This window comes from Sus scrofa, chromosome 2, assembly GCF_054392235.1.
Source record: "Sus scrofa isolate SSC_HxYL_T2T_F1_AM1 chromosome 2, Sscrofa_HxYL_maternal_Yorkshire_Landrace_v2.0, whole genome shotgun sequence".
In the NCBI taxonomy this organism is placed as follows: Eukaryota; Metazoa; Chordata; class Mammalia; order Artiodactyla; family Suidae; genus Sus; species Sus scrofa.
This window is the reverse complement of record NC_139384.1, coordinates 21712481-21734171: the sequence shown is the minus strand read 5'-3', so window position 1 is coordinate 21734171 and position 21691 is coordinate 21712481. Positions and strand designations below refer to the sequence as shown.

The following is a 21691-nucleotide window of genomic DNA, read 5'->3' as shown; positions in this document are numbered from 1 at the left end:
CATATACCAACCCTTAGGAACTCTTCTTGACTAACTTCAAAATATCTAGAATCCAGTCCCTTCTCCCATTCTAGTGTAAGCCACCAAAATCTCATGTCTCCATATTATAACAGCCTTCTGTCACTCTGATTCCACCTTGGCTCCCCCGCAGTTGATTCTTAGAGAGCAGCCAGTGGTCCTTGAAAAGCTCTAGTAAGATCGCGGGATCCTTTGCTCAGATCCCTCCAGTGTTTTCTCTTCCTGTTCAGATGGAAACCCCCGTTCTTCCTGTGGTTGATGAGGCCTTTGGCTACCTGCCCCCTGCATTCTTTTACCTCTGATCTCCTCTCTGTCCATGACTCGCCTCCCTCTCTTCCTCCCTCCGAGCCACATTCCCCTTGTCCTTGAACTCGCTTCCTTGAACATGCTTGGCATTGCTGCCCTGGCTTTTGGTCATTCCCTCTTCCTGAGTGCTCTTCCCCCAGAAATGCAAGAGGCTAAGTCTTCTTACTTCCTTCGAGTCTTTGCTCAGAAATCACCTTCTCAATGAAAGCTTCCCTCCAATCTCCTCCTCCCCTCTTCTGATTCCTCTTACCTTGCCCTGCTTGTCCCTCTTGTCATAGCACTTGTCACCATCTCCCGTACTGTATACTCTGCTCCTTTATGATGTTTCTTGTTTATCTCCCTGTTAGAATGGAAGCACCCTGAAGCCAATATCTGTCTTCTCTGTTCACTTATGTATCTCAAGCACCTAGATCAGAGCCTGCCTGTAATAAGTGCTCATACATAATTGTTGAATGAATGAAAATATTTAGGAATTCCAGTATTTTCGAGGGATCATATTTTTTTTTTGAGGGCGATTATCTTCTCTTTCTACATCCTCTTAAATCATGAGTTATAAATCTAAGATATATTAGCAGTCTCCCCACCTCTAAAAATGAAATTATTTAGTCTAAAAACAGGAGTTTCCATTGTGGCTCCATGGGTTAAGAAACTGACATAGTGTCTGTGAGGATGTGGGTTTGATCCCAGGCCTTGCTGAGTAGGTTAAAGATCCGGTGTTGCCACAAGATGTGTAGGTGGACCATGTGGCCCGAGTCCGGTGTTGCTGCGGCCGTGGCGTAGGCCTGCAGCTGCAGCTCCGATTTGACCCTTAGCCCTGGATGACTTTCTGTGTCCCAGACATGCCTGTAGTTGCCCGCTTCTTTCTGCCTCTGTGTCTCTTTGCTTGTGCAGAGATATTTAAAAGTTTCAGTGCTTGTTGAATGTTGATCTCACTCTGCCTGGCATGCTCTTTCTTCTGTTGCTCACTCTTTACTCCTTCTGTTCATGAAATTCTACCTGCTTTTCAGAGTCCAGATTATGAATTTTTCCAGGCAGCTGCCCAGCTGGAAGTCGTCATGTTCTCATGGAAACTCTGATAGTGCTTGTTTTGTTCTTTTTCGTGGGCTTTTTCACACTTTACCGTTTCAGTCGTGCGTGTGTGTGTGTGTGTGTGTGTGTATGTGCACACGTGTATGACTTTGCTCTAAACTGTAAGCCCCTCCAGAGTTTACAATACATAATATGTAGTGAATGAATATATATATGGGGTGGGGTGTTCTGCTTTGGTTTTATAATTTCTTGGTTATATTTCACAAAATAATTTGTAAGCTGTCTTCCTCTTTGTTTTAAAACCTCAAGTGACACTTAAAAAGCTAGATTCAAATTAAACCAAGGTTGGTTCGACAAAGACTGATTACAGGACTTTTATAGTGAGGCTGGGATAATAGTTTTGAAAGTGTGAAATGCAGTGGGAGAAATCTTTGCATAGCAAGGGTAATAAGTTAATCTTCCTTCATACACATGTGAGGAAATTGCTGTAGGAAACCGAACACTTTGACAGATTTAATGAATATTTTGGCAATATATTTACTATTCATCCTCAAGTCTTTATAAAATTGTTACAAGTAGACTTTCTTATAGTAAGAAAGACTTCCAATGAAAGTTTCAGTAAAGCTTTTTAATTAGTAAGGCTGAGGTAAACTGGTGAAAAGAATTGACTTCTAGGATGTGTTGACAGAAATGGAGTTTTGTTATCTTAAAGGCCTGATAGAATGAACCCATGCCTTCTAGAGCCTTTGGGGTTTTTGAATCGTTGGGGACATTGAACTGAATTCCTTGGAAAATCTTTGGTAGTAAAGGCATCGAATGGTCAAGGGGTATAGTTAATAACTGCTCTAGTTAACCATGCAGCATTGAATATATGGTTTGTTTTGCTATATGGAAAGAGATGAATACTATGATTGGTGGATAATCTACAAAAGTTTAGTTGGCCAACTTATGAGGACCTTGAGAAAACTGAAAACTCATTAAAGGCAGAAGAAACTAATGATAGACTAACAAAACTGGAAGAGCTGTTGGTGTCCTCTTCAGTGGACCCATCTGGGGAACATGCTGGAAGAGGGACTGACTCGAAGTTCATGCATCCAGTTAGAGCATGGCTAGGCAAGAAGGTCGGTGGCAAAGGACAGGAAGTGGGGGAGATGCATCTGTGATGGGGCTGATTAAAAGCCCTGGTAGGAGTGATGAGCAGCAGGCTCTGACCGCAGAATAGAGATTTGGTCAGGGATGAATTAAGAGAGGAAAACCCGTGAGAGGGACAAGCAGAGGAGATAAGTGGTCACTGTGAAGAGCTGGCAGAACTGGACTTCATGACACATTTCCACAACTGGTATGGGACAGAAGCCCTCTGTTCAAGAGCCTGAACTCCTGAAGACATGCCACTCATCTCTGTAGCCCCCTAGAGTAGCAGTGTGCCATGCTCTTGGTACAGTCCTACGTGGACATTAAGACTTTTTCAATGTGTTACAAGCTAAGTGGCTCGATCCAACATCTCTTACCTATAGTCGTGGCTGTTCCTATAGCCCTAACTACAGATGATGTTGAGAACACTTAATGGCCAAGGAAATAATGCACAGTTTTAGGATCTGCTCCTCAAGATGGCCCGGAAAGGGTATAGTATCCTTTAGAAGTTTCAATTCCAGTTAAAATTCCTTTAACCTTACTAATATGTAGAACCTCATTCTCCAGATTGGTTTTACTGTAATGCCTGGCAGTAACGGCTCACCACCAAGCTCACATCCAGTAGAAATATTGCCAGGCTTGCTTTAATGATCACTAAAACTCCTGTCTTGTCACATAAGCAGAGCTAATAAAGTAAACAAGCTCCCCTAATCTTGCACAGGGCGCCGCTGTGGATCTGTGTGTTCCAATACGTATCATTGCCTGTCATGTGGAAGAAAGGGATGATCTCTTTCTAGATAATGTGAAGAAAACACAACGGGTTAGACAATGATGTTCACGCCTTCCGAACTAGAGGAGGCCGAAGTAATGAAATTTTACTGTAACGATGACATCTTCATTTACAAATTGCTTTCGCAAGTATTCTCAAGTGGTTTCCACAACCACCCTGCGGTTGTTACTTCCACGTCCTATACCGAGACCAGAGGGAGCTGCAGTGACTGGTGTAAGGGTTGGTTACACAACTAGTAAATAACAGAAGAAATTGAATCTGGGTTTTCTGACTCCAGGTTCCTGCCAAATTTCCTGCCAAAGCCTCCTGATAAGGGTTATTTTAAGGCAATTTGCTATACCTGTACCAGAGCTTATGTGTCGGAGAGTCCCTCAAATACTGTCTGAAAGCGAAAGGTCTCTTTATGCCATGACAATATCCATGGGATGTAAGAATCAGTTGGATGTTCTTGTTAAAAATAGGGTCTAGGGCTTCACTACAGACTCACTAGATCAAAATCTTTAAGAAAAGAACATGGGAAAATGTGTTTTTAACAAATTAAGTTGAAGATCACGCATTTGGGGAAACACTGGACTGTGGTCAGGCCAGCCCTCGAAAAAGGCAGTGGACTATACATGCAGGCTTTCTAGCCAGATAGCTATTCTGGGTACCAGGGTTTGGTTTATAATAGTGTTAAGACTTCCCATGATTTCTCTACTAAATATTTACTTATAATTTTGACAGTTAAATAGAGATTCTATTTTAGGCTAGTTCTGTGTTTGTGCATTTGAAATAGATTAGAAAAAAAGAGAGAGAGAGAGAGAACATTTGAAGCTTCCCTATGTTGCTATGCAGTGAGCCCCACAAGCAGCACATCCAGTGTTGCCCAGTTTTGACTAATTGGAGGTCAGGGGGTGAGGGTAGGGGAGTCAAAGAAGAATGGTTTTTGGAAGAGGCAAATCATGGGAAATTTGCTTTGCTTTTGGTAAAACCATAGGAAGGATAGCCTATGAAATAAGTAACATTTAATACAAGGTGTGGGAAGATATAACATTTAATCTAAGGTGTGGGAAGAGAGCCTATGAAATAAGTAACATTTAAGCCAAGTAGACGGAAGATGATGTTAATAATGGTAATAAGACAATGTTTATTACAAAGCTTACCATGCACCAAATACTCTTAAGTACCTCAGTGAATTTTTTACTCCTCACATGATCCAATGAGATAGATCCTGTTAATATCCTCATTTTACTGAAAGAAAGCTAAGATAATAGAGAGGTCAGCAATTTGTCTGAAGTCACATATGAGTAAATGGAGGAGGCCCTGGGATTCAAACTCCTGTGAACTCCCTGCAGACTGCATTGATGCGTGAGAAACAGGTGCAGGTGAAGGGGGTGGAGGGAGGACAGGGGAGTTTTTGCAGCAGAGAGAACCCTCTGGGTGAAGACCTTGAGGAAAGTGAAAACCTTCGGGAACTTTGGGCAGACAGACCTTGGGAGGAGGGAGGCAAGAGAGAAGACTAGAGAAATGGGCAGAGGGCCAGTCATAAGGGCCTTTGAGGCTGTGTGGGGGTCTCGTTTTATCCTAAGGGCAGTGGAAAGTTGATTTGAAGCAGTAGATGTTATGATCAAGTTTGTAATTTCGGATAGTTTCCTTTGGCATTTTGGAGGTGGAGCGAGCAACCCAGGAGGTTGGGAGACCAGCAGGAGATGGGTGTGGAAAGCTAGGCTCTGATCAAGGTCATGGGCAGGGAATGAATGAGGGGGTCAGACATGGGAGAGGTGGGAGCTGGAAGTCGTGGGCCCTCGTCTTACCGATAGGCTGTGAGAGTGAAGGCGGTGGCAAAGTCAAGGACTGTGAGGTGTCTGGGCAGATGCTGGCACTGGTCACTGACTTTGGAAACAAAAAGGAGGAGCAGGGTTTGGGAGGAAAATAATAACTTCTGTGTGGTTCTCTGTGGGTGTCAGGCAGCCTTCCTGTCGATGAGCATCGGGCTGAGCCTGATGTGCTAAGTCCCTTCCCAGAACCCTTTGGCTCAGCAATCATTTATGGTTGTCGCAATTATATGCTCCATCTTATAGTCCACAGAAAATTTGGAGCCTCAGCATGTGATGTTTCAGGAAAAGGAGCGCATTATTTTTGAGCGGTTTGAGTGTATTCCATGTAGTGCCTGAGTTTGGTAAAGGTTTGTTATTTCCATTTTAGGCAGAAAAGCAGGGAAGCAGACTCAGAAGACCTGAGTTCATAGACCATCTTCCCACCTTTGACAGTTACTAGCTGTAGAATCGTTAGTCAACCACTCTGTTTATTTCATCTATCAAATATGTCTAAAAATACCCACTTTGTCCATCTTCAGGGATACTGAGTCTCTGAATTGTGTTTAGAAGCATGTGTACAAAGTACAAAGCGGTTATGGACAAACAAGACATCAGGCCTTCCCCCCCCCTCCCCTTCCATTTTCAATTAGAAACCTAGAAGTAGAATTGCCCCCTGAGTTGATCAGATCCTTTGTGTGAGGCTCAAATTGCTTCAGAGATTTATTTTGGGGTCTGTTGCACCTTTATTGGGACCAACACCCAAGTCTCTTTTGATGTGATTATCTAATGCATGTCCATTTTAGAATGTACCTAAAACTGTTTGTTTGTTTTGGCCGTACCCATGGCATGTGGAAGTTTCCAGGCCAGGAATGGAACCCGTGCCACAGCAGCCACCCACGCCCCTACAGGGGCAGTGCTGGATCCTGAACCTGCTGTGCCGCAAGAGAACTCCTAGATGGTCTTTTTTGAAGACTTAATCCCACCCAAGTTATTTTGTCCCATTTGCTACTTTAAAAAGTTAATTTAGTCTATCTATAATAAAAAAAACTATCATCCTTTGTTATTTGACCTAATAAAACATGACTCCCTGGGTAATATCCATAGAGTTGTTCTCTATCACTTTACTTTCAACACAATAAAAGCTTGGAAAGCTTACTGATAAGTTGAAGCCTAGAAATGGTTTTATTCAAAAGCAATTTTTAAAACTACAAAAGACTGTTGTTTTATAATCTCCTTTGAAAGCTGTACATTTATTGACTTTATCTAGAAGTGCAGTTTTTAATGTGTCTTTTTACTAATCTTCTTCCTAAGCATATTGAAACTGCACCCTCCTCATTGATTAGGTTTGTAAAGCAAAGGCAGCTGTAAATGAATTGCTGACTAGCATCCCCTATTGGCTTATCTCTAAAGTGATAATGCAAAAAAATAGAAAATAAAAATAAACTGGTTTCGCTGAGCATATGATTTATGTTATCACAAAAGAACGGAGTGATTCAAGACCTTCTCACCGTGCTGCCTTGTTGGGGCCGCAGGAGTCGTGTATATGCTTGTCGAAGAGGAGAATTTCTGTTTGTACTTACTCGTTAGATTATTCTGTACCTAAAGTGGGTCATTTTCACCATTTATTTTTAAAAAATCATTCTTTGCTTTCTGGCTCATCTTTCATTTAGACTTTATAGACAGGGGTGTTTGGGCCATAGTTTTTTGTTTTAGCTGTTAACCAATTAGTGATTCTCTTTTATAATGGCTTTCAACAAGAAGGAGTTCCCGTCGTGGCGCAGTGGAAACGAATCCAACTAGGAACCATGAGGTTGCCGGTTTGATCCCTGGCCTCGTGTGGCCAGCAGCTACAGCTCGGATTAGACCCCTAGCCTGGGAACCTCCATATGCCATGGGTGTGGCCCTAAAAAGACAAAAGACAAAAAAAAAAAAAAAAAAGAAAAAAGAGAGAGATAAGTCAAATTCAGAAATACTACTGAAACATCCTTTCTGAGAGCAGCTTTAACCTCATTTACCACTCATACTTTTTCTGGAACTGTAGAACAGACCAAATTAGGTTTCACCAAATTTTCTTTTAGCTAACTGTGCCCTCCAGTGGAGAAAACACAGGGCAGTGAAGTAGCTCAGGTAATAAGCAGCAGAGAGGAGATGATGTAACATCCAGGTAAAATCCGAGGTGCATAGCTAGTTTCTACAATGAAAGAAAGAGCTTATTTTCACACCTCATAAGCAGGAATACTGTGCATAAGTTCTCCTCTTTATGAGTCTGTTGAAGATCCAAAAAGAGAATTATCACTAGTGCTTTGACGTCATTGCTTTAACAAAGTGGTTGGTGCAGTTCTTTTTCTTTTGTCCCCTCCATGATGACATATTCAGTTTATGAGACATCAGGCAAGTTTAGAAAGAGTTGAGAGAGGGAGTAAGAATGAACTCAGTGACTTTTTTTTTTTTTTTTTTTTTGCTTTTTTTTAAAGGGCTGCACCTGTGGCAAATGGAAGTTCTCTGGCTAGGGGTCGAATTGGAGCTACAGCTGCCACAGCTAATGCCAGATCAGAGCCACGTCTGCAACCCACACCATGGCTCACAGCAATGCCATATCCTTAACCCACTGAGCGAGACCAGGGATCAAACATGCATCCTCATGGATACTAGTCAGGCTCATTACCACGGAGCCTCAACAGGAACTTCCAAAATGGAGGCTTTAAAAAAAATTTTTTTTTAAGAGACAAAAGTAAAACCCCAAATTAGTTTAGTGGGTGTAAACAATAAACATTATGCCTCTGTATAGCTATGAATATTTAAAGCAAAATAATTTAGTGGGTGATAGCTAAGAAATAGTAGAAACTATTATTCTATTCATAGTCTTTTTCTTGACTGCTAAAAAACCTGGTCCTTACAATGAACTGCCATTTGAAATTTTCAACATATTCAAAAAATATAAGCTTCCTTTACCTTATTCTAATGGAGTATATATTGTGTGAGCTTTTTTTACACAGACTGGTTCTTAAAATTTAGGCATAAGGAGGACAACTAGAAATAAAGCATGTGACTTAAAAATTTTAAAAATATATGTTTTGAGTAAAGATCTTTGCATAGTATTTTTCTTCAAACTTCAAAAGGCATAGTATCTTTCACTTGAACCATTTTTTTTTTTTTGCAAAACAGTGAATGAAGAGGCACTGCCAGACTGAGCTCAATTTTTTTTTTGTCTTTTTGTCTTTTCTAGGGCTGCACCCATGGCATATGGAGGTTCCCAGGCTAAGTACAGGTCTAATCGGAGCTGTTCCCGCCAGCCTACTCCAGAGCCAGCCTACTCCAGAGCCATAGCATCGTGGGATCTGAGCCGTGTCTGTGACCTACACCACAGCTCACTCACAGCAACGCCGGTCCTTAACCCACTGAGTGAGGCCAGGGATTGAACCCAAAACCTCTTGGTTCCTAGTCGGATTCATTTCTGCTGTGCCGACAGGAACTCCTGAACACATTATTTAAAAAAGCACACGTGCACTTTTAGAGGGGAACTTTGAAAATGTTGGGGGGAAATTATGCTATGACTGTGATTTAAGTTCTTTAAAAATTCTTTATCACATTTATTTTAAATAGTGAATTACTATGTTTTAAGATCTGGTTCACATTGAAATGTAATAATGGACTCTAGAGGGCGTTGTTGAGCACAAACACTTTCTGAAAATTTGTATTGAAGGTGATATTTATTAAAGTTTCCTTTGTTTTTTAATTTTGCACTTGAACACATATATATTTTTGCCTCCCAAGAAAGCCCAAAGCAAATAATTACCATTATACTTTGAAAGTCTTTGAAAATTCCATTCAATTTGTACACTTTCTGTAAACTGCTTTTGCATCCAGGTTTTAAAAGTTTGTTTAATGTGTCAAAAGAAATATTTGTATTTAATAGCCTACTTAATGGATATAAAATACAAATTTTAGTACTAGATACATTTTTCATCTTTTAAATTCGGGTACAGAGATGTTTATTTTTATTTTTGATTTAACTTTATTTCTTTGTCTTTTGTCTTTTTAGGGCTGCACGCGAGGCATATGGAGGTTCCCAGGCTAGGGGTCTAATCGGAGCTGTAGCTGCCGGGCTACTCCACAGCCACAGCCACACCAGATCTGAGCCTCGCCTCCGAACTACGCCACAGCTCACGGCACTGCCGGATCCTTAACCCACTAAACGAGGCCAGGGATTGAACCCTCAACCTCATGGTTCCTAGTTGGATTCGTTCCGCTGCGCCAAGACGGGAACTCGCTATTTTTTTATTTTTTGCATTATAGTTGGTTTACAGTGTTCTGTGAGATATTTATTTTAGCTTTAGCAAGAAGCCATTAAAAACATGTATCTAAAATTGTATTTTATAGAATTAACACTTAAGCTATTAGAGTCCCAAATAAAATATGCTTTATATATTTTAGCAGATAAAATACTATAGTGCGATATATTAAAAATATGAAGAAAATGATCTTTTAAGATGGGAAGGTTTTTAGACGTTTGCTCCTTTTACCTGAACTCCAAAAGTGATGGTGTTGAACATGTATCTTAAGAAAAAGATCTATGTTACAGGGAAGAAATTTTGCTAAACAGAATGAATTGTCACTGATGGAAGAGTAGTCACTTCAAAGAATGAATTTTTATGGAAACTTCTGCATCCTATCAACATATGAAAAAAATATATTTCCTTATTTCCTGACTACCTCTTCTGAAATATCACACTGTTTTCATTACTTTAGTCCGAAAGCCATACTGAAAGAATTCTCTCACTAATCTGATATGAAACTGTTTCTTTCACTGAAGGCAGTGTTGTCCAATAGAATTTTCCATGACAATGGGGATATCCTATGTCTGCACCCTATGATTTGGTAGCCACCAACTGCATGTGACTTTTGAGCATTGAAATGTGGCTAGCGTGACTGAGGGACTGAATTTTTAATTTTATCTAATTGAAATTTCATTTAAATGAATAGCCATGCGGTTAGTGACTGCTGTGGTGAACAGTGTAGATTTAAAATGCCTTTGCTGTTGGAGTTCCCTTGTGGTACAGTGGGTTAAGGACCTGGCATTTTCAATGCAGTGGCTCAGTTTATAGCTGTGACATGGGTTTGATCCCTGGCTGGGGAACTTCTCCAAGCTACAGGCGTGGCCTAAATAAATAAAGAATAAATAAGTATCTCTGCTGGGTGATAGATGTATATCAGGGATTGAATTATGACTCTGATGGTATGTATCTTTATCTGTTCAGTCCTCTGCATTTTTATGATCTTGTCCGAGATACTATAATATGTGAACATCTTGCTTTCAAATAAGCACATTTAATGTGGAAAGAAGAGGAACTGTGTCCTGAAAACTAAGCTGATGCATCTATTTAGGTCTAGAATTCTGTGCCTCTGAAAAACCCACAAACTAAAGTTTTTTTGCCCTTTGGATGTAGCACAAATCATGAAGCTTTTCTTCATGTTAAATACAATTACATGTTAAAATAGAGTTACACAGGCTATGGCAGCTGACTGGAAAATGGAGTGACTGATCAAAACAAAGCAAAAAACACAGAAAACCCGAACAAACCAGAATTCACATGAACCTGCATAAGAACTTGAGTTTTGGAAAGAGGAGATTTGTGTTCATGTCTGGTAAATAACGTTAAAAAGTTTGAATGATGCTTTATATCTTCCCAGGCAGTTGCAATTCTGTCTTCTCCTTGTATTATTAGCCCCATTTTACAAGTGAGGGAACCATGATTTAATCAAAGTTTTAAGGCTCATTCATTCAGTAGACATTTATTGTTCCTTTACAATTATATATAGATTTCTAGGACAGAAATGGAAGGAACAGTCCTTCCCTGGAGGAACTACCAATCTAGTGGGGGCAATTAAATGAATGAATAAGAAATTATAATATGGTATGTTCAATACTATGCTCTATATATGCAAAGGATGCAGTGAAAGAGCAGGAGAAGCACCTGACTGATGGGGGCATCAGGAGTCATCCAGGTGAAGAATGTGAGAGAAGGGCACTCCACAGAGAGGAGACAGCAGGAGCAAAGGTGTGAAAGTGCGCATGGTCTAATCAGGAAATAAATTTAGTACATTGAAGATACCTGAAAACTCAGGTGTATAAAACTTACCAGTGGTATTGCGTCATCTTGACCTTGTTTTTCTTCTATCTCAGCCTGAAGAAGGTCTGGGCTAAAAATAGCTCCTGATACAGTGATAAAGCATCTAAGTAACAATTTCAAGGAGAAAGTTAAAACTCGATTTAGTTATTTGACAAACACTAACTTATAATATTGATGTGCTAACTAGGATAATTTTATTTATTAAAGCAGATCCCTAAAGGGCTCTCCTTGTTCCCACTTTTCAGACCTTTGCACCTGCTTTCTCCACAGGGCTTTAATTCACTCCTGTTTTCCAAGGGCCTAGAACAGTGCCTGGCACTTATTAGATACTCAGTAAATATTTCGTGAGTGAAGAAATGAATCCTAGGTTATTATCTTAAAGTTCACTGTGAATGTTTAATGGCATTAAAATGTGTTTTTTCAAAATTGAAAAATTCAGGCATTTCCATTATTCAGACTGCCCCTCCCCTAATTTTCACCTACCTATTGTATACGATGAACTATCCTAAAATTCAGACGTTTAAGAAAACAACTAGCTATGTTATTGCTAATAATTTGTGAATCAGAATTCAGGCAGGGATCAGTGGTTGCACATTATTATTGATTGCACATAATATTGGCTGGGGCAGCTTCACTGGGGCTAGAAGGTTCAAGATAGTCCCACCTGCATATCTGGGGCTCTGGTATTCACTGAGGAGCACCTCACTTCTCTATGTGGCCTCTCTAGATGGTCTCTCATCATTCACTAGACTGGGTTGAGCTTCCTTCCATGGCACTGGAATTGTCCCATGAAGGTAAAAACAGAAGTTGTGGGGTATCTTAAGGCCTTGACCTGGATATCGTACATTGTCACTTATGCCACATTCTTTTAGTCAAAACAAGTCACAGGATCCTCCCAGAATCAAGTGGAGGGGAAGTGATTCCACCTTATGATGGAAGAATGGCAGATTCCTATAGCAAAGTGGCATAAGGTGGGAGGTATTGTTGCAGCCATCTTTGGAAATGATCTACTACTGTCGGCCCTCTGAACATAAGAATTCACATCTCTTCCACATGCGAAGTACACTTACCCTTCTCCCAGAGGGGCCTGTGAACTCAGACCTCTGGAAGTCTGTGAACCAAGAAGACTAGTTGCCCACCCGACCCATACCCAGCATACCCTTGTGAGACAGGGACAGAAAAAGTGCTATAGGTACTCCTATTCGAAAAAAAAGAAGGGGAGTTCCTGTCGTGGCTCAGTGGTTAAGGAACCCAACTAGTATCCATGAGGATGCAGGTTCAGTGGAGTTAAGGGGTTAAGGATCTGGCATTGCCATGAGCTATGGTGTAAGTGGCAGATGCAGCTTGGATCCCACATTGCTGTGGCTGCGGCATAGGCCGGCTGCTACAGCTCTGATTCGACCCCTAGCCTGGGAACCTCCATATGCTGTGGGTGTGGCCCTGAGAAGACAAAAGACAAAAGCTAAAAAAAAAAAAAAAAATAAAAGACTGAAAAGAACATAGCCTTCACTGGTCCATAGCAATTTTGAAATCCAGCTGGGCATTATGTTGCCAGATTTCTTACTGTACATATTGACCATGTTCCTTGATTTTTGCCCATTTCTGCTCAGTGGGAGTTGTTCCCCACTGTATTGTTTTCTGAGGCTTTTAGCCCCACTCTTTGGTCTTTTGGTTTTCTCCTCTGCTGCTTTTCTTTTTCATAATAAATGAGTTATATTGGCAGCTGAGTAGCATTTCCAACCTGCTTCCTATGTATATGAAGTTGGGACCCTCAGACACTTCTTTTTCATTTTGAACTGTTTCTTTCTCTTTTAGTTCAAGATGGTAGTACTTTTAGCATTATAGTCCTCTTAAAAACTTTGAGGGTTTTCTATGAATTTTATTAAGAGTTGATTTTGTGTCCCCTAAGTTACATCCGTAATTTTTTTCCAAGGCAGACTTGTCTTTGCTTTGCATCTTTAAGACAAGCTCTTTAAGATTCTTAGAAGTTCCTTTGTATAGGTGAGAAGAGTCTTCTAGGCAATATCTTTCCAAGGTCTCAACAAAAGATTTTAGGGACAAACCCTTGATTTGATGTCTATTCTGCGACCATCTCTTAATTCAAGAATCTTTTGCCAATTGGAGAGTCTGTCCCATGCCCTCTATATCCTTGGTAAATTTAGCTTGAAAATTAAACACGTCCCTATTTAGTTTATGTCTTTCTGAAAAATTTCATCCAGGAAGTTGTATATCTGACCCCTCTTCAACAATAGTAAGCTATTGTACTGTGCCTGCATTTCCACTGGAAATTGCCTGCTTTACTCACTTAGGCCACCTGCCTGCTTCTTTGGTATTTGAGTTTGTATTCTTTGCTGCTGTAGATGATTGATTTATATGGTAGGTTGTTAGGAGGTACAGTGATGTGTAAGACAGACGTAGAGATTATATTCAAGAAGGGAAAGTTGGGTAATAATTAGCTCCATAAATAATAGAATCACAGATGGTGATAAGTGCTTTCATAGAATAAAGCAAGGATAAAGAGGATAGAAAGTAACTGTTGTGTGAATGGTGGGACTATTTTAGATAGAGTGGTAGTCGAGGAGGCCCTCTGAAGACATGATATTGAGTAGAGACCTTAGTGATGAGAAGGAGCCAGTCTTGTGAAGCTCTACAGTAAGGATGTTGCGAAGGGAACGGCAAAGTAAGAAGACCCAGGCATGAGACCGGGCTTGGTGTGCTTGAGCAAAGGCAAAGCCTTTGGCTGAGTTATGTGAATAGGTGGGGAATGAAAGGTGGGGAAATGGTAGTAGGAGAGGTAGGCATGGATGAAGTCATGAAAGATCCCATAGGACCTGGAAAGGACGTTGGGTTTTATTCATTCTGAGGAATGAGACGTCATGGAGGAATTCAAGAAAGGTAGGGCTGTAATGTGATGTCATTCCTTTGTGTAAAGATGACTTCGGCCGATGTATGGTGAGTAGGCTGGAGTGGCCAAGGGTGCATTTGTTTAGGGGAGCTGTGAAGGGTGGTGCCTGGGACTAAGGTGTGGTGCTTTACAGAATGAGAGGTACTCATACATGGTGTGTGTGTATATATATATGGCAGAGAGCAGACAAATCTTGTGGGTGGATTGGGTGTGGGATATGGGAAGGAGAAATCAAACCTGACTTCTGGGCTTTTGGCTTGAGCATCTGAACAGGTGGTCCCATGGGGAATCTGAAAAAGGAGCAAGCTTGGAGTAGGAATCAAGAGTTTTACTTTGATCACTATTAAGTTTGTGATAACTACTATGACAATAATATTGCTCATAATAGAAACTCCTAAAAATGAATTTTTTATAGCTATTTATATGTGTTTTTTTTCCCTTCTTATTCATCAGGAAACCTTGCTGATAATTTAGATTGAGAGGCAAGCTGCAGTGGAGCATATGGATGTGTATTGGAGGATGTATACTTTTTAATGTGAAGCCATCAGTTGACTGAAATGAGTAGCACAACTGAATACCTTCAAGAGTTAGGCATTGTTTGTTGTACTTTGTTGTGAAAACTTCATTGATCCCTGAAGAAATGTCAATTTCTTTTTTTCCCACCTATTTATTCCAGCTGGGTATGGTCGTAAAGGATCATGTGTCATTTTTGTAAAATTCTTTGTGCCTTTCTTTTTTAGGGCCACACCCATGGCATAGGAGGTTCCCAGGCTAGGGGTTGAATTGGAGCTACAGCTGCCAGCCTCCATCACAGCCACAGCGATGTGGGATCTGAGCTGCGTCTGCAATCTACACCACAGCTCACAGCAACACCAGATCCTTAACCCACTGAGCGAGGCCAGGGATTGAACCTGCAACCTCATGGTTGCTAGTTGGATTCATTTCCACTGCACCACAACAGAACTCCTTTGTGTTGTTTGTTGTTCATGTTTAGTGTATGGGGAATTCATTCATCTTTACTATTAAAAATGGTGGCATGATAGTTCTGGGAGAGTCTTCCAGAGATTTGCAACTCTTAGCATTGAAACCAGGATTTAGCTGAGACCAGAATCATAACTATATAAGGCAGGATTGAGGAAGGTGAGTGGATTTGATGAATTAAAGTGCTGCTTGTGAAGGACAGTAACTTCACTTTTCCGTTTGAGCTAATAGCTTTTTATTGTGGAATTCAGATGCAAAATGAGATAATAGGTTTCTCACCCCATCTCCAGAGTCATTTGGAGATAGCATTTTGACTAGATCTGCCATTGAAGTCAGCATGCTTTAGAAATAATTCATGATTTTATTTTATAATTGCGATTTTAGGCTCTTATCATGAGATGGCCATGATGCCCCTCTATTTCACTCTAATTGGTCTGGGAGGAAATAATCTTTTATATAAGGTACATTAATGGTTTATTGCTATTACCACTTATTTTACCCTTTTTAGTAAATGAGAATCATTTCAACTTCAAATTCAAATGTATATTCTATAGAGTGCATAACTGATTGAAAACCACATAAAATGTGTTCTCTTGCTAAAAAATGAGGTTTTTCCAACCCTGAGTCAAAATGTACTAGTGAGTGAGGGTGTTTGTATTCCAGTGGTGTAGCTGAACCAGACAGGTCTGCAGTGCAAAGGGTTATTTTTAGACACTGGGTTGCCATTTTTATCCTGCAAAAATATTCATCAGTATCTTGCTGACAGGCCTTCAGTTTTATAAATGTGTCACACAGACCAGATTTTACTCTTTGTCTCATTTTCCCTCCAACTCTTTTCTTTTCCCTTTGCTTTGTTCATACAACTGTTTAGAGAATTTTTTTTTTAATTTCAATTCATGTATCAGATACTTCAAGTCACAGATTTTCAGCATCACATCATTCATTCATCTGTCTGCAGCTGCTTATGCATTTCTGCTTATTATCTAGGACAGGAAAACGGTTCCAGATCACTGAGCTGTAGGCAAAGGAAAGAGGAACATATGGGTTGGAGGCTCTCTTCATGGCTCCACTCAATTGTTGGCTGCCTTTGCCAGATATGTTACTTTATGTATGTATTTGTATGCAGTGTGGGTGTTTATTTACTTGTCCCATCCAGTTTGGGACTAGCATTATTTTTGCATGAGCAGCAGCCGCCTGAGGGCCTAGGGGTCACCATATGTGGCAGAAAGCCTATTGATATGTGTTGAAAAATGTCCATCATTATCTCTAAATACATACAACACCAATCATTTAATTTGTTAGGAGGCCCTTTTTATAGTTGAGATAGTTGAGTGGCAAATGCAACCACAGCAAGAAAGAGAATCCCTATAATCAAGAGAGAGCAAGGGGAAACTCATAAATAGAGAACATTCATTTTTAAAAAATTATTTAATTTTTATTTTTACGGTTGCACCTGTGGCATATGGAAATTCCTGGACCAGGGATTGAATCAGAGCTGCAGCTAAGGCCTATCGCACAGCCACAGCAAGGCTGGATCCGAGCCGCATCTGAGACTTGCGCTGCAGCTCACGGCAATGCTGGATCCTTAACCCACTGAGCCAGGCCAGGGATTGAACCCACATCTTCACAGAGACAATGTTGGGTCCTTAACCTGCTAAGCCACAGCAGGAACTCCCCCCCCCTTTTTAATTAAAACAGGCTATATTTATGTCTCGTTGTGAAAGTTTAGCTTTCCAAAGTGGGTGTGGTATTTACTTGTCCATCTTTCTAACAAATGTTTACCAAGTATATGCTTCAGATCCTAACACATTAATTGTCCTGGTAGATACCAAGGCTTGGAAAACAGGCTTCTTGACATGTAGAGCTTCTAGTTATTTATTTATTTTTAATTAAAGTACAGTTGATTTACAGTGTTGTGGAGCTTATAGTTATTTTAAGGAACGAAGATATTTCACAGACATGGCTTGTTGACTGGGTAAGAATGTAGGCGCAGGAGCCAGAAATTTAGGTTTTACAGCTTGTGCTTGTCATTTCCTAATTCTGTTATCTTGGGCACATTGTTTAGCTACTCAGAGCCTCAGTTTCTTCCCTTAGAAGTGTTTGACTGTAAAAGTTAAAAAAGCTGGCGCTTATTTAGCAGTGTGCTAAGAATATGGACCATCTTCCCTAGCATATAGTAAGCACATAAATGCTATTTAATTTATAATAACAGTAATGGCAACAACAAGGGAAATAACACATAATTGATGAGTATTCTATAGTGCTTTTTAAAAAAAATTTAATTTTATTGGCGTAAGGTTGATTAATAACATTGTATTGGTTTTAGGTGTACAGCAAAGGGACCCAGCTCGCAGCATCCTTAACCGCATCCTTAACCCATTGACACAGGCTAGGGATCAAACCCTCATCCTCATGGACACTATATCCAATTCTTAACCCGCTGAGCCACAACAGGAACTCCCTTTTTCTTTTTCTTTTTCTTTTAAGAGTTCTAAATTTAAAAGTTTTTCTGGGAGTTCTTGTTGTGGCTCAGCGGGTTAAGAAGCCGACGTAGTGGCCGTGAGGATGTGGCTTCCTCCCTGGCCTCATACCGTGGATGAAAGGTCCGGTGTTGCTGCAAGCTGCAGCTCAGTTCTGATCCCTGGTCTGGGAACTCCATGTGCCATGGGGTGGCCAAAAGAGAGGAAAAAAAAAAAGTTTTTCTGTGTTATTGTTATTATTCTCACTTCATGTAACCATTAGCCATCAGATACTTCAGACAACAATAATGATCCTATCATAATAATGGACTTTGATGTCAAACACTGTTCTAAACAATAACGCTCATAAAACATCAGGGCTGACACGTATGATTAGCACATATAATGCTCATTATGTGCCAGGAACTAGTGTAAGGATTTGATACCCATATTCATGCTCTAATTCTCTGAGTTAAGTACTATTACTCTTGCCATTGTATAGACGGATGCATTGAAGTGATTTAGGAACTTGGACCAAGGTTATTCGTCTTTGAGAACGAGGAAAGAGGCCGCAGAGAGATAGCGGAGAGATAGCATCTCATTCTGTAGCTCAGAGGATTGAGAGGATCCTCGATGAGAGTAATGCTAATGGGGTACAAGTAGGTTAATCCCTAAATCCTGAGCAAAGGAACAAAGGAGAAATCAAGGGCATGAGTTGGCCTGAGATGGCTCGCACAGACACTGCTACCCCCGATTTCTACACCTCAACTTACAAAGTTGGATGCTATTTGGTCCAGGACACTTCATCATTCGCAGGTAGTCTTCCCACGGCTAAGCCTCAAGCTCATACCTTTATCAACAGGTACCATTAGCATCCTTTGCTCATAGAGTGTCTTTTTTTGTTTGTTTCCTTACTTGGTTATGTCTTGAATTAAAGGAAAAAGGAAATTTCCTAGCTTCAACGTTGGTCTTCTGATGGACTGCGTTTCCAAAATTAATTAAGTACATTTAGGTAGTATTTGAATAGCTCTTATAGAACAAATGTTATGACATGGCTTGTCTCTTAAATTTTCCGTCTGTTTCTTATACACATTGTCCTAAATTAGAAGCTGCCAGTCTGTCAGAGTACAGGTGTAGTTAGTTCACTCTTAAGAAAATCTGGTGTAAGGAAATATAAATTTACAAAAATAGCTGAAGTAGGAGGGGATGTTTGCCTTCCAAAAAAGATTCTTAAGGCTTCTATTAAGTTAATTGGGGAGTTTCGCTTTACGTAATGATTCGAGGCACAGATTTTATTTAGACAGTGTATAAATATGAGACCACAGTTATTACCTAAAGGGTAAACGTATGTGTACTTCATATTGAGGACTCGGTTGTGATACAATGTCAGGCTTATTCTCAGGGGAAGGGACCATTGTGTAGCCAGGTAGGTCAGGCAGAGAAGACTGTGGCCTGTCAAAGGCCAAAAGGCAACAGATTCAATGTGAAATATTACAGCCGTCAGTCCTTGCTATTTTCCGTGGATGTTTCCTTAATCATTCTTACGTTATATGGTATCAGATAACTCACCAAAAGTGGCTCTGTTGCTTTTTTTTTTCTTTTGGCTGCCCCGTGGCATATGGAGTTCCCTGGTCAGGGATCAGATCTGAGCCACCGTTGCAACCTGTGCTGCAGCTGTTGGCCTCGCTCAGGGGATTAAGGATTCAGTGTTGCCCTGAGCTGTGGTGTAGGTCGCAGATGTGGCTCGGATCCTGTGTTACTGCGGCTGTGGCGTAGGCTGGTAGCTGTAGCTCTGAATGGCCCTCTAGCCTGGGAACCTCCATATGACACAGGTTCGGCCCTAAAAACCAAACTAGAGAAAGAAAGAAAAAAGAAATCTGAGTAGAAGACTCCAGGCCTGAAACATCCAGTTTAGAGGCAACTTTGTAGGAACTTCGGGTCTGCATCTTCCGCATGCTGGAAAAGTCACTCATGACTGTAAGGCACTTTGTTGGTATAAATTACCTTACAGAAGAAACCATCATCTCTTTCTTTTAATTTTTTTATTTTCCCACTGTATAGCAAGGGGGTCAGGTTATCCTTACATGTATACATTACAATTACAGTTTTTCCCCCACCCTTTGTTCTGTTGCAACATGAGTATCTAGACAAAGTTCTCAATGCTATTCAGCAGGATCTCCTTGTAAATCTATTCTAAGTTGTGTCGGATAAGTCCAAACTCCTGATCCCTCCCACTCCCTCCCTCTCCCATCAGGCAGCCACAAGTCTTTTCTCCAAGTCCATGATTTTCTTTTCTGAGGAGATGTTCATTTGTGCTGGATATTAGATTCCAGTTATAAGTGATATCATATGGTATTTGTCTTTGTCTTTCTGGCTCATTTCACTCAGTATGAGAGTCTCTAGTTCCATCCATGTTGCTGCAAATGGCATTATGTCATTCTTTTTTATGGTTGAGTAGTATTCCATTGTGTATATATACCACCTCTTCCGAATCCAGTCATCTGTCGATGGACATTTGGGTTGTTTCCATGTCTTGGCTATTGTGAATAGTGCTGCAGTGAACATGCGGGTGCATGTGTCTCTTTTAAGTAGAGCTTTGTCCGGATAGATGCCCAAGAGTGGGATTGTGGGGTCACATGGAAGTTCTATGTGTAGATTTCTAAGGTATCTCCAAACTGTTCTCCATAGTGGCTGTACCAATTTACATTCCCACCAACAGTGCAGGAGGGTTCCCTTTTCTCCACAGCCCCTCCAGCACTTGTTATTTGTGGATTTATTAATGATGGCCATTCTGACTGGTGTGAGGTGGTATCTCATGATAGTTTTGATTTGCATTTCTCTTCTAATCAGCGATGTTGAGCATTTTTTCATGTGTTTGTTGGCCATCTGTATATCTTCTTTGGAGAAATGTCTATTCAGGTCTTTTGCCCATTTTTCCATTGATTGATTGGCTTTTTTGCTGTTGGGTTGTATAAATTGTTTATATATTCTAGAGATTAAGCCCTTGTCGGTTGCCTCATTTGACACTATTTTCTCCCATTCTGTAAATTGTCTTTTTGTTTTCTTTTGGGTTTCCTTTGCTGTGCAAAAGCTTTTCAGTTTGATGAGGTCCCATGGGTTTATTTTTGCTCTAATTTCTATTGCTTTGGGAGACTGACTGAGAAAATATTCATGATGTTGATGTCAGAGAGTGTTTTGCCTATGTTTTCTTCTAGGAGTTTGATGGTGTCCTGTCGTATATTGAAGTCTTTCAGCCATTTGGAGTTTATTTTTGTGCATGGTGTGAGGGTGTGTTCTAGTCTCATTGCTTTGCATGCAGCTGTCCAGGAGAAACCATCATCTCTTAATGCTGAATTTTATGACTCTCTTTCTTCAAGGATTTGGTATTGTGGTGAAATACTAGAAAGCCCACAGTAATTCCCTTCTCTCTACCCTCTTACCCTCTGACCTTTGGCCAGTCTTGCTTCTCCGTATTTTCCGTGCTATACCTCTTTGGGTCTCAAGTGGAGAGAGATGGACTGAAGTAAAGAGCTTCCAGTGGGTGATGGCTCTTTACTTTGTTAGAAGTGGTAGGATAGGTTCAGTTCTTTATTTTGTTTCATTCTAGAAAGCCTGAGTTTATTAAGTGCTTTCTTATCCTAGGCTTTAAATGCTAACTGAATCAAACAGACCATTTCACTGTGGTAATAACCACACAGGAGCTTCCATAGTGCAGGTCTGTTTAAATTGACACTTACAGAATATAATTTTATTTTGAATTTTAAACTTTATAAAAAATTACATAAGGGAGTTCCCATTTTGGCTCAGCGGTTAACGAACCTGACTAGTATCCATGAGAACATGGGTTTGACCCCTGGCCTCGCTCAGTGGATTAAGGATCCAGTGTTGCCGTGAGCTGTGGTGTAGGTTGAAGATGAGGCTTGGATCCCGTGTTACTGTGGCTGTGGCGTAGGCTGGCAGCTACCGCTCTGATTTGACCCCTAGCCTGAGCACCTCCATGTGCTGCAGGTGTGGCCCTAAAGAGAAAAGACAAAAAAAATTGTATAAGAAATATATTTAATTATTGTAGAATAATCAGAAAATACAGCTAAGTAAAAAGAAGAAGATAAAAATTATAGTCTTCTACCTAGAGGTACCTGCTGCCA

The 21691-nt window shown here is 40.5% G+C and overlaps 1 protein-coding gene across 6 annotated transcripts in view; it reads left to right on the top strand.

Moving 5' to 3' along the window:
- Window positions 1-21691, top strand: part of HSD17B12 (hydroxysteroid 17-beta dehydrogenase 12) — a 149721-nt gene that overhangs the window by 10415 nt on the left and 117615 nt on the right. The gene's annotated exons all lie outside the window — the stretch shown is intronic.